The 12,970-nt window shown below is 36.7% G+C and overlaps 1 pseudogene; it reads left to right on the top strand.

Annotated features, from left to right (window-relative positions):
• Window positions 1-6,443: 6,443 nt before the first annotated feature.
• Window positions 6,444-12,013, top strand: LOC113920469 (annotated as a pseudogene).
• Window positions 12,014-12,970: the final 957 nt, after the last annotated feature.

Here is a 12,970-nt window from a genome sequence, read left to right as displayed (position 1 = left end):
CAGAGGGAGAAGCAAGCTCCCCACTGAACAGGGAGCCTGATGTGGGACTGGATCACAGGACTCTGGGATCATGACCTGAGCCGAAGGCAGACGCTTAATCGACTGAGCCACCCAGGTGTCCCAATATTGTTTGTTTTAAATAAAAACTCCAATCTTTTTCACATGGAGAAATCAGTTTACATTTTTTTTTCTGTATGTATGAAGTTGATGTTTCTGAAACTCATTGAAAAACAACTGTGTTTAAGTCAAATGCAAATTAAAATTTTGGTTGAGAGGATGATGACCCAAGGTACATAAGTATTTAAAATTCATTTATTTATAAATATGAGGGACACTATTTTCATACTTTGTGTATTAATTAAGTTATTCTGCTGAGACTGAGGTGAATGAATTTGGAAAAGAAACAATACTTTCAGAGATATTGTCTGAGAGTCACACCCACATAAAAAGTGATGGGGTTAAAAAACACCTGAAGTATGTCAGCTTCTATTAAATCTAACTAAATTTTCTTTTTTTTTTTTTTTGTTGTAGAATTTATAAACACTTCTCTTACACCTCACCCACCCTAATGCACACTACTTCACTCATATATATTCTATGCATTTTCACCAAACAAAAGTGGGATTGGTTATTGCCCAGGTCAATTTGGTAGTTAAGTGAACAAATATAAGCTCACATAAACTAGATTTGATTTCCATGAGTTTGCCATCATAACGATATAGCGGATATTTGTAGTCAAAGCCAGTTATTTCTAAAAATTAAATGGAGTATAAATACCCTAGTAAAAGTAAGTTTTAAAAATAGTAGTCTTTTGTGGGGAAATGGAGAAGAAGAAACAGACCATTAAATTAATCGTGCAAAAAACAAAGAAACAAACAAACAAACTAGTCCAAAATGTTTGGTTATGATTGGGTGGCATTAAGATTGAAATGCTTGAGTGGAGATTTGTTTTGTTGTGGTGTGTTTTGTTTTTTCCTTATGAAAATAGTTCTTAACTTGTATTTCTAAATGTAAATGTAACTGTTGAAACTTATTGTAGAGATGCTTTTTTGAAGAAAGATCTGTATCTTGTCCTCTTCTACTTTTTCTAGAACAAGTAATGCGTCTTACCTTAAGACAGATCTAATCAGCAATATTACTGTACCTCCTCTGACTTCTCATTTGAACTTCACATTTTTTTTTCTCTCCAAGATTCACAGGTATCTGTTTTTGTTTTTCCACGTGTCTTAGGCGGTTTTTCTAATATTTATCTTCCTACTTTTTATAAGGAGTTCTCAGCTTACTTTGCCAATCCCCTTAAATCTATTAATAAATTGTTTCTATATTAATTCTTTATATAATAACCATGTTTCCAGAAACAATGCATGTTTCTGAAGTATATCTTACTCATTAATAAATGCCTTATTGTGTTTGAATCAATATTAAAAAAAAGATCCATATGTCTAGGAGATTAAAAGAAGACTGCTTAGGGTAGCATTCCAAATTCAAATTCTAAGTTCACTTCTTTTACTTTAAGAGTAAAGACAATAAACTCTCTAAAAGAGAGGATTAAACGATATAACTAAATACAAATGCAAATTACAGCTTTGCTTATACACCATATCCTATCTATATGATTGGCAAACATTCAGAAGTTTGCAAAAATACTTGGTTGCCAAGGCTACAGAGAAGCAAGAACTCACATTTTTGTTGGGAAAGCAAAATGGTACAACCTTATGGAAGGGAATTTGGCAAATTACATATGCGTTTCCCCTTTTACACTGAGATCTCATTTCAAGAAATCTATTCTAAAATACACGGGCAAAAATCCAAAAATACACATATGCAAGTATATCTTGTTGCAGTAGTGTTTGCAGTTTTAAACTGTGCATTGTGGATACAACTTATTATCCATCGATAGATTAAATGATAGTACCACACAACAGTGGGGTCCCACATGGGGCCCTTGTCGCAATAAAGAGTAATAATTTATATATCTATATGCTTTTATGATGTAATATCTTGGGATTTTAGACATAAAAAGTAGAGTAAGCAAAGTGTGTATAGGATGTGGGCAAGGTTATCAATTTATCGTCCCTCAGCTCCTAATCAACCCTTCTTTGTCTAGAGCAATACCCTCTTCCTAAAAATCTCTTCTTTACAGCTAGCAAACATGTTCAGCTTTGTCAAGAGAGAGCACTCTAGGGACACTGGAAGGAGACCAAGGTAGGACGCCACTTCCTTTCCCAGTTGTGGTCCTGCTTCCAGGCTTCCTTTATTAAGCATGGTTGCTGAGACCCATTGATGCTCATATTGTAAGAACAAACACATATTGCAAATGGAAGTTTAATTCTCCTTGCTAAAAATAAGGGAAGAGACTTCCAACTTCCTCCCCTTTTTGAAGTGTTTACTTTAGAAAACATACGTTCTTTCTTTGCCTCTTTGAACTGTAAGTAAATCTATGCAATGGGTGAAAGAGTATCCCAGGAACTGGGGAGCCTGTCAAGGCTTGGGGGCCATCTCTTGAAATGCAAGATGTCAGCCCTGTCTCCCACTTTCCTGGCTCCAAGCTCCAAACCTAGCCTTTCTCCTGTCGTAAAGATACAAGAAATATTTTTTTTTTCTTTTAAAAGCATTTAGCAAAACAAGTGGCTACTCCAATTACCAGGTGATTTAGGATGAGCTATATGTAACAAATGGTGCCGTACAGTCCTCTTAATCAAGGATTAGTTATTATTTATCCTGAAAATGTATAAAATATATCACTTGGCTATGTACAATGGTAAGATTTCGTAGTGGTTTTTTTTGCAATCTATTTAGGAAATGCCTGTGATGCACATCACATGATGGTTTCATACTCTTTCAATAATAAAACTGGCTTTATTTCTCTTCTCCTTTTGTAAAGAGGTTTTCTCGAGTAGCAGGAGATTTAGTTTTCAGTTATATTTTCCCAACAATATTAGTAGACCTCACAGACTCTCCCAACACGAGGATGCTATAATGGCAGGTTTTAGTCAAGCTGTCAAGAGACATTTGTCTACCTACCCCTAGGACCTGATGTAAAGAGCATCCCTGCTACCACTTCAGGCCACACTCTCCCAGTCAGTGGGCTATTTCTATGAGTAAGTTTCTACCACCCCTGAGACAACTATTTCCGTACCTAACAACTGCTTCTTACTACCTGCGTTTCCCTAGCAAGGAGCCACTTCCATAGCAGCTGTGGCAGTGCGCTCCATTAACTCTCCCCACCTAGTGACCGCTAGGTACAGGTCAGGCACACCAAGTCTCTAGACCACACCTTGTGACAACCATGGGTGACTCCAACAGTGTAGCTCCAGCTTGCCCTCTCAGGCAACTTGCTTTGACACCAGTAAGGCTGTTGGCTTCTGAGTTTGTCTAACCCCTTTTTTTTTTTTTTAAGATTTTATTCATTTATTCACGAGAGAGAGAGAGAGAGGCAGAGGGAGAAGCAGGCTCCCTGAGGAGCAGGGAGCCCGATGCGGGACTTGATCCCACAACCCTGGGATCATGACCTGAGAAGAAGGCAGCAGTTTAACCATCTGAGCCACCCAGGCGCCCCTGTCTAACCCTTTTCAAAGAAATTTGAATCTGTCTTTGGGTGGGCATCTTCCTTTGTCATCACTCGACTATAGATAGTAGCTTTGTGTTTGCCTTCACTAATTTTAGATCTCCTGAGTATTTCCTTACCTCTTTAAGTAGTCAACCACCTTTGCCTAATTGAACACTGTTTCTGTTAAAATTCCCTTTCTCAAAATAAGAGCTTTTCCTGACTCCCGATTGGATCTGACTGATACAGAGTTGACACTAGGAGTGATTCTGGCCCACAGCCTCTCTACAATGGGTTGGATTGGGTTTCAGTGCAGTGCTGAGCTCCTTGTAAATGGTCACTGGGAAGCTAGTAATGCACAGCATGGAGTGGCATCTCATTTATCAAGTCATCACATGGGGTTGATCGTGATAAAATTCTAACAGAAACAGGTACCTTGAGAGCCCAAGAGGCTGCTCCACTTGACTGTTTCCGGGGTAATTACGGACCACTGTCTGACTGTGGTGTTACATGCATTCCTTTGAATGCACCGCTTATAGAAAGAAAATGACCAGCTCAAGTCTTTAACTCTCAGTTTAAAATCAGTCTGAAAACTACAGAACTTCCATAACAGCCATAAAATGATCTGTTACTTCTTGTATCATCAGAACCAACATTGTTAAAAAGAAATACAAAATTTAATTGTGGGGGTGCCTGGGTGGCTCAGTCAGTTAAGTGTCTGCCTTCGGCTCAGGTCATGATCCCGGGGTCCTGGGATCGAGCCCTGCATCAGGCTCCCCGCTCAGTGGAGAGCCTGCTTCTTCCTCTGCCCTCTGCCTGCCGCTTCCCCTGCTCATGCTCTCTCTTTCTCTCTCTCTCGCTGGCTTTTGCTCGCTCTTACTCTCTCTTTCAAATAAATAAATAAAATCTCAAAAAAAAATTTAATTGTGTGCAATGACAGCTGGATTTACAGCCTCAAGTTTCTCATGTGATAAATAGGGTGTAGGTTAGGAAAAATGAGGGACCCTGAAACTTGGAATGGAAACTTTGGACCCAGATGAACCTCAGGATTTTGGACCCTGAATTATACAGCCTTCCTTGCTAATAGAAGTGTCATGCCGTGGTGTTTCTTCTCAGCAACTTGCCTTTCTATACTTGAAAACCTGTCATGAGTTTTTTTCTGGGGCACATGCCTTGCAAGTGTATGTCCATTGTCCTCAACTCTGTCATAGTCATCTTCTATCATAATGAGACTCCTCCTAGTCTCCCCTCTACCAAGATAATTAAACAGAAGCACTGTCATGTCCTTGGTGAAACTGCAGGTGATAATGCCATTTTTTAATTTTAATTTTTAAATGTATTTAAAAAATCATTCATAGTAACAATTATTAAATTCAAGGTATGTCACCTGTTTAGTCTGCACACAAGTCAGAGGGTACTTGAATAATAACTGTATTATTTCCAGCCTATTCTGGTTTTAACTTGAGTTGCAACTGCTGTTTTGATGTAATACCTTTATTGGGCAAATCCTCACCCCGGGCACTTGGTATGCAGCTATTGGTTTGGCTAATACTGGCTTCCCTATATCAATATAGAATATGAGAAGGAATTTTCCCTTACCTAGTAGGGCCAACAGTGTGGCTTCACAATTGTCTCAGGGCAATGTCAATTCTGTTCTTTGTCCTACTATTGTCTGTAAATATTTTGATTTTTTTCCTTTTATTTTTTTTCACATTCCACTGCTCATTACCAATGGCATCATTTTGATTAGATCTAATGAGTAAGAAGTAATGAGTAAGAAGATATGGAATATGTCATATCTTAGTATGACATATTCCAACTGGAGGAGAGATGGACAATCTCAAACTTAGAAATAAAGTTTTACTGGGACGAAACTATGATCATTTGTTTACATATTGTCTTTGGTTATTTTTATACTAGAGCAGCAGAGTAGTTGTGACAGACATCATACCTACCACAGATTTTAAAATATTTATTATATTGTCCTTTGCAGAAAAAGTTTTTCAACCCTTGAAATAGGGGGTAGGAGATAAACACAACAAAACCTTAGGGGCTTGCTACTTAAATGAAGTTTTTGGGGGTTCAGTGGTCTGCAGCATGCCAAGACAACCCCTCTAAGGTGAAGAAAAGTTGCTATACCTTGCAGCATAATGCATAGTAAACTTTTTGGATTGAAGGCAACCTATACCACATTTGAATGTGAGAAAAGATGTGGATTAAAAAAAAAACAGATATGTAGACGAATCTCTCAGAAAAGGTACAGACTTTAAAGATATTTGAATGCCCACCAAAGGGCATCTGCTTAATCAGAGGATTTTAGTAATCATATAGACAAATAATATGCTCTGTGGATGTGAGTCATACTCTTTCCCCAGATATCTTAAGTACTTGTTCAACTGGCTCATAAATAAAGTGGTCATATTGGCAGAAAGGAGTCTAGTAATGGGTTTAACAACATAGACTTACCTCTTACCACTACTGTTCAGCTACGGATCAAGAGCAGAGTCCAACATTGAACCCATAATATAGAACCATTACCCAGAGAACCAGCCAGCAATCTGTGGCAAGCTGATTTCATTGGATATCTTCCATTATTAAGAGACAGAGATTTGTCTTCACTACAATTGACACAATTTCTGGATACAGTTTTGCCTTCTTTGCCTGTAATGTTTCTGCTGGCACCACCATCCACGCACATCCAGAATGTTTATCTATCATTATATACTATACAGAGTACAGTTTCTGATGAAGAAATTACTTTTATTGAAAAGGAAATAAAACAATGAGTTCACACCCATTCAATTAACTGATCTTAATACAAATCCCCTTACTCAGAACCTTCCGAATGAATGTCTTCAGACTCAGTTATGGCACCTATCAGGACACAACACTCTGAATGGATGGAGCTTTGACTCCATCAAATAAGGATTTGCTTTCAATGAAGGACCATAATATGGTGCAGTCTCCCCCCATAACCCGAATACATGGGTCTGGGAATCAAGGAATGGAAGTACATGTAAGTCTTCCATTATTCTTAATCAGCCAATCAGGAAAGTTTTGCTTCCTATACCAATGACTTTTACCTGACAGTTTGGATATCTTATTTCTCACTTGTGTAGTCCTTCCACTAATGGACACAACAATGGTTCCATTGATTTGGAAGATGAGATCAGCACCTAGTCATTTTGGGATACTTATGCCACTAAAACATCATGTCAAAAAAGGGGTAGTTCTACCGGACAGAATGATTAGTTTTGGTTACCCAAAAGAAATTGGATTACAGCTGTATGATGAATACAAGAAAGAGAATGTCTGGAGACCAGGGGATTCTCTTAGGACATTTCTTAGTACTTCCATTTCCATAGGAAAAATCAACAGGAAGCTATAGAATCCAAAATGAGGCAGAAATTGTGAAAGCCACACCATTCAAAAATGAAGATTTATGTAACTCAACGAAGTAAGGAACTCAGACCATTTGAAGATTTTACCAGTGTCAAGGGAAATATGGAATGGATGGTAGAAGAATGAAGTCATAGCTGTTGACTATGGCCTCACAATGATGACCTTAGTAGCTTTGCATATTTTCTCCTTGCTTGTTATGTTTACATGTATGTGTGTGCATATATACAATTTTGTTCTTTGTGTTTCTTTCCATTTTTATTTTATTTTTTTTAAGATTTTATTTATTTATTTGAGAGCAAGAGAGAGAGAGCACACATGAACGGGGTGAGGGGCAGAAGGAGAAGCAGGCTCTCTGCTGAGCAGGGAGCCCAAAGTGGGACTCAATCCCGGGACTCCAGGATCACAACCTGAGCCAAAGGCAGATGCTTAACCAACTGAGTCACCCAGGTGCCCCCCATTTTTATTTCATACATAATTTTTGTTAACTTCCACAATTAAGTCTTATTGATTTCTACTAAATTTCTGTTAAAGTACTACTGAACACCATGATCAGTAATAATTTGACAGGAATTAAGTAATTAATATAACTGGAGATGTATACAATTAGTACTGAGAATTTCTGCCTCTGTATTTTGGGAAGAAAGTAAAACCATATCTAAAAGAGAAATAGCTGCATCTTACTAGGTTTCAAGAATAGTATATATGGGAGGTGAGTGGCCAAAAGAGTGGGCCATGTCACTTACTGATTTAGTTTCTATTTGTTTCAAATCCATCATTTTCCCATGCTTTATCATACTGACGCTGGACCTATAAACAAATTTTCGTTGTTAGTCTTTGTTCTTAGAATGTTGGAATGCCACTGTGCCTCAAAGGCCTTGATAACTAGAGAAGAGTAAGGAACCACATTCTCTACAACCCTGAGCTCTCCCTCTCTCTCTACCCTGATCTAACATCTAACATACTTTGAGATGATTAGAGGTCGGCCAAAGACACATTGTTCACAATAAAAACTGAAAACCATATACATTGGTCTGTGTATTGTGAGTAACTTTGGGGGGGAGAAGAAATAAAACTTCCGTGTCTCTCTTAGATGCAGGCACCAAAGTTACAATCCTGCCTTATACTCGGGCAGTAGGGGTGCCCAAATTCAGTGGATGGGGTTTGGCAAATTTCACAGTGGGAAAGGGGCACTAACATGACCTTGTATGGGAGATCCTTTAGGCCAAATCAATAAACTATTGTTGCTTCTACATCTGAGGGCATAACAGAAATTAATGAGTTACATGTTTGAACTTCACTCTACCGTGAGTACCAGGGAGTATTATCATGATAATGGAGAGTTTCGTGTGGAGAAATGTTAATGAGACAAATTCTATTTGGAATTTCCCCCCAGTAGGTTAGTCAGAATTTAGCATGTGTGTCTCTATCTCTGATGTCCTAAGATCTCATTCTTTAGATGATGCCCTGTTAGTGGGCAAGTCAGAGCCTCAGCTGCCTCAGTCCTGACTGCATTTTTATCAAACCTCTACCAGCAGAGGTAGATGGTAATTGCTGACACAATTCAGAGAGGACTGCGCACTAAGTAAAGTTCCTTGGGATTATGTGGGCATACTTATAATGCTCACTTTTTCTGGCAGTCAAAAAAAACCCTGTCACAATCTGATCACTCTTTTCCTTAGCTTTTGAAGTGTCTGTCAGAAACAAAAGGGATGGCCCTGGATCCTGTATGTCCCCCACAAATTCCTGTCAATACCTCAGGATGTTTTTCTCACTCCTATCCTCTTGGCTGTTTCTCTGTCCTTCCATGGGCTGAAGGAACGCCATTTGGTTGTTGGTTTGGGCAAGTTAGGCAGGTTGGAATAACTTTCCCTCCAAAAACAAGAACTGAACTCAATTATTCAATTGAACCGGAAACCCTCGGACCTACCACTCATTTGTGAGGTTATGTTGGAGGTATTGTCAACTTCTGCCTCTTAGCAGATGTAAGTACAACTTTCAAGGCCCCAATAGTTGTAACCAACACTTTCTTTCTATGGGCCTCGGGAACTATGCTTCTGCTCTGGATTCAACCCTAGGAATTAATTTATTTCCCTCCTTAAATCGTGACATACACCTTACAAGTGGTCATGAAATACTTGCAAATATTTAAAGAAACATTACTAGTAGATCTTGTAGCCCTCACATGACTAGGATGATTTCTCTGAAATGAGCTTAAACACGGTCCCTTGGTGAACTGTTCTCTGATAAATTCTGCTGCTTGGAGTCCTGTAGAGGACAGCCTTAATTAAGTTCCCTGTGAGACATATAGAACAGATTTGATCTCAGCCACTGTTAGTCACATTATGCAGAATGCCCAACAGCAGTTTACACATGAGGAAATTAAACTGAGGCCAAGATGTTGTAAAAGCAAGAGGTGAATATTACGGGGAGACACTTGAGTCTTTTACATTTCTGCAGGTCTTGTGAACAAAGACACAAACTGTTTTGTTTTGGCTTTTTTTTTGGACTATCTTTCTGGTATATTTGTATGATGAACAATCTTGGAAAATATTGTGTCTCCTTCAGAACAAATGACAGGTATTTTTACTCTCTATTATAAAAGATTCAGGTTCTTTATGCTCCAGGTTCCTCTTCTGTAATTTAACAAACTGTGGGTACAGGCATCTTTCTTGGCCTATCAGTGTTGCCCCTGTGGGACTCAGGTTCAAGCAGAACTGAGGCAAATATGCTAATGTTCATGATTTTTGCTATCCCGTCAGTAATAATGTCATTTACCTCTGACCCAGGAGTCTCATCTCTTTAATCAATATCCATAATATTGTGGTGAGCTAATGTGTTGGTCTGTAAGCAGGATAAACATTTGGACCCATTATAATTCTTGATATTCTTATTCCTTTTCCCTATAGGCTCTTTTTTTTTTCTCTTAGATTTTATCATACAATGAATTTTGCTTCTTTATCTTGCTTTCCCCTCCCAAATTTCTTCCTAGAATATGCAATCCATTAAATTATGGGTTTGTATCTGTTTGATTCGCTGATGTAGTGTTAGTTCTTAGAAAAGTATCTTGCACAGAGTGGGTGATGTATAAATATTTTTTGAATCAGTGAACAAACTCTGTAACCACAAATATAATAATAAATACTCATCTTAATAATAAATAAAAAGTTTTAAAACTACCAGGACATACTAATCTGATCTACACACAAATAGAGTAAAAAAAGAAATAGTCTTTTTTGAACAGAAAAATAGAAAAAATATATAGTCTACAATAGAAATCAGAATACTTTTGAAACAGAACTGAATTTCAATGAATTAATATATAATAAAACCTACTAGATAAAGCAAATGTATACTACAAATAAACTAGAGATTTCCATTCTCATAAAGATATATTTATATATTTAAATATGTAAATACATAAATAAATGTGACAATAATAGACATAGAAAGACAAATTAGAAATCTAATTAAAGAAAAAAAAGTAAACAAGGAAAACCCAAAGATTACCTACCACAGCAGAACCTTAATGGAAAGACTTGGGATTTTCCAGCAGTGTGAATGACCCCAAGAGGAAATCTATCTAATTTTGAACAGAAGAATTAGCAAGTCTACATGGGTAAGAAAAATAAGCCACAGTATCCTATCACTGTCTTTTTTGGGAATATAAATAATAATCTGATTTCCTTTGATCTTCCTTTCTCATCAATCAACCAAATTGTTTTTTCTAATTGTTTAGATGAAGGAAAGGGTGTTATTTATTAGCTTTCTAAGAATCCACCCATATCACATTCAGCAGTATTTTTTCTAGATAAACATGAGAACATTTATTAATAAATACCACATTAACTGAATAAATACAAAACATATAAAGGTAAAAACCAAAGTAAAAAATAACTAAAGTTTAAGTGTATAGATGATTTTTTAATACATACATTTTATTATTATTATTTTTTTAGACATTTTACTTATTTATTTGAGAGAGAGAGATTGAGAGAGAGCACACAGGAGCTGGCGGGAGAGGGAGAGGGAAAGGGAGAGAGGATCTGAAGCAGATTCTGCACTAAGCACAGAGCCCCACTAGGGGCCAGATCTCATGACCACAAGACCATGACCTGAGCCAAAGCAAAAGTGAACGCTTAACTGACTGAGCCATCCAGCACCCCAAAATACATACATCATTAAAAACTAAGAATAGAAGGGAACTTAGCTTAGTAAAGGGGATCTTAAAAATGTAGAGTTAAGGTCATCCATAGTGATCAAACTTTAGAAACATTTCAATTCAGCTTAGTGGGAACAAAAATTACTATACCTCAGACATTTCACATTATACTGGAAGTTAGCTAATTCTGTAAGACAAGAAAAGGGAAATGAGGATCATGATTATTGGCAAGAAAGAAATGAAAATATCATTTGCAGAAAATATAACTGCCTAAATAGTATATCAAGAAGTATTTTAAAATCAAAATTAAAATTTGTGGATAGAGGATAAGCATATGCAAATGATCATTGAGTTTATAAAATTGCAATAACTAATTTAAAAAATACAATAGAATCCCTTTCTGATCTACCATCTGTGGTGGAACCACCACCAAGATACAGATTTTCGTGAAAACCCTTATGGGGAAGACCATCACTCCCGAGGTTGAACCCCAGGTACAATAGAAAACGGTAAAGGCCAAGATCCAGGACAAGGAAGGAATTCCTCTTGATCAGCAGAGACTGATTTTTGTAAGCAATGGGAAGATACATGTACTTTGTCTGACTGCAATATTCCAAGAGTCCACTCTTCATCTTGTGTTGAGACTTCGTGGTGCCAAGTAAAGGAAGAGTAAGTCTTACACCACTCCCAAGAATAAGAATAAGAAAAAGAAGGTTAAAGTGGCTGTTCTGAAATATTTTAAAGTGGATGAGAATAGCAAAATCAGTTGTCTTTGTGGGGAGTGCCCTACAGATGAATGTGGTGCTGAAGATTTTATGGCTAACCACTTTAACAGACATCATTGTAGTAAATGTCTGACCTATTGCTTCAACAAACCAGAAGACAAGGAATTGTATAGGGATTAATAAAAAACATTAACTAAAAAAAAATAAGCAACAGGATAAATTTTCCATCAACAATAACATAAGCTTCTTAGAAAATACCAAATTTTAGTAGACATTTATGAAGAAATTACAAATATCACTTTAAAAAGAATCCGACTAAAGGAGAGATTGCCCATGTTAATGGATGGCAACATTCAAAATTATGAACAGATCAATATATCCAAACTTTTAAAAACAATCGAATAAAAACTTCAATGCTACTTTTTCACAACACTTAGAGAAAAATGTTATCTTAAAATGAGTGAAGGAAATACAAGCATAAAGAGAAACAAGATAATTTTTAAATTAAAAAAAATGATGTGGAAAATTTCCACATCTATTAACAGATATCATAGTGCTATGATACTTTGATTTCAAAAATATAATAAGCTACATGCTTAGAAATGCTATTACAATAAAAACCTAGTAATACTGGCATAAGGCAAATACTGGACAAGACAAACATCCTTTAAAGTGCATATCTAAACAAATTAGAAGTTAAGAGCAATCTACAGAAACTTAAAATAAAGCTTTACTGAACCCAGAGGGTTAAGGAGCACTGGGGACATGATTTGTATTGTTGAAAGTGATGGAGGAGAAAGTGAAGCCTCTGGCCTACATCAGGTAAAAAGTGAAGACTTAAAAAGAATTCTAGGATGTTTGGAAGGTTACATTTTGAAAGAAAAGGTAAACTTGGAGGGAAAAAAAAATCACATTTTCAAATCACATTTGAAACAAACTAGTATATACCAGTCTGTGTGTGTGTGTGTGTGTGTGTGTATGTTTGTGTATTTAACATATAGTATATATATATTTATTTAATTTACTATATATTTAATTATATACTTAATATATTATATATTTAATATAGTTAATATATTAAATATACTGTCTATTTTCCACACACTCCAAGAATTCACAATCATAGTACTGCCTTCA

Source organism: Zalophus californianus, chromosome 3 (assembly GCF_009762305.2).
Source record: "Zalophus californianus isolate mZalCal1 chromosome 3, mZalCal1.pri.v2, whole genome shotgun sequence".
Classification (NCBI taxonomy): Eukaryota; Metazoa; Chordata; class Mammalia; order Carnivora; family Otariidae; genus Zalophus; species Zalophus californianus.
Note: the sequence above shows the minus strand (reverse complement) of the source record. Positions and strands in the feature narration are given on the sequence as shown.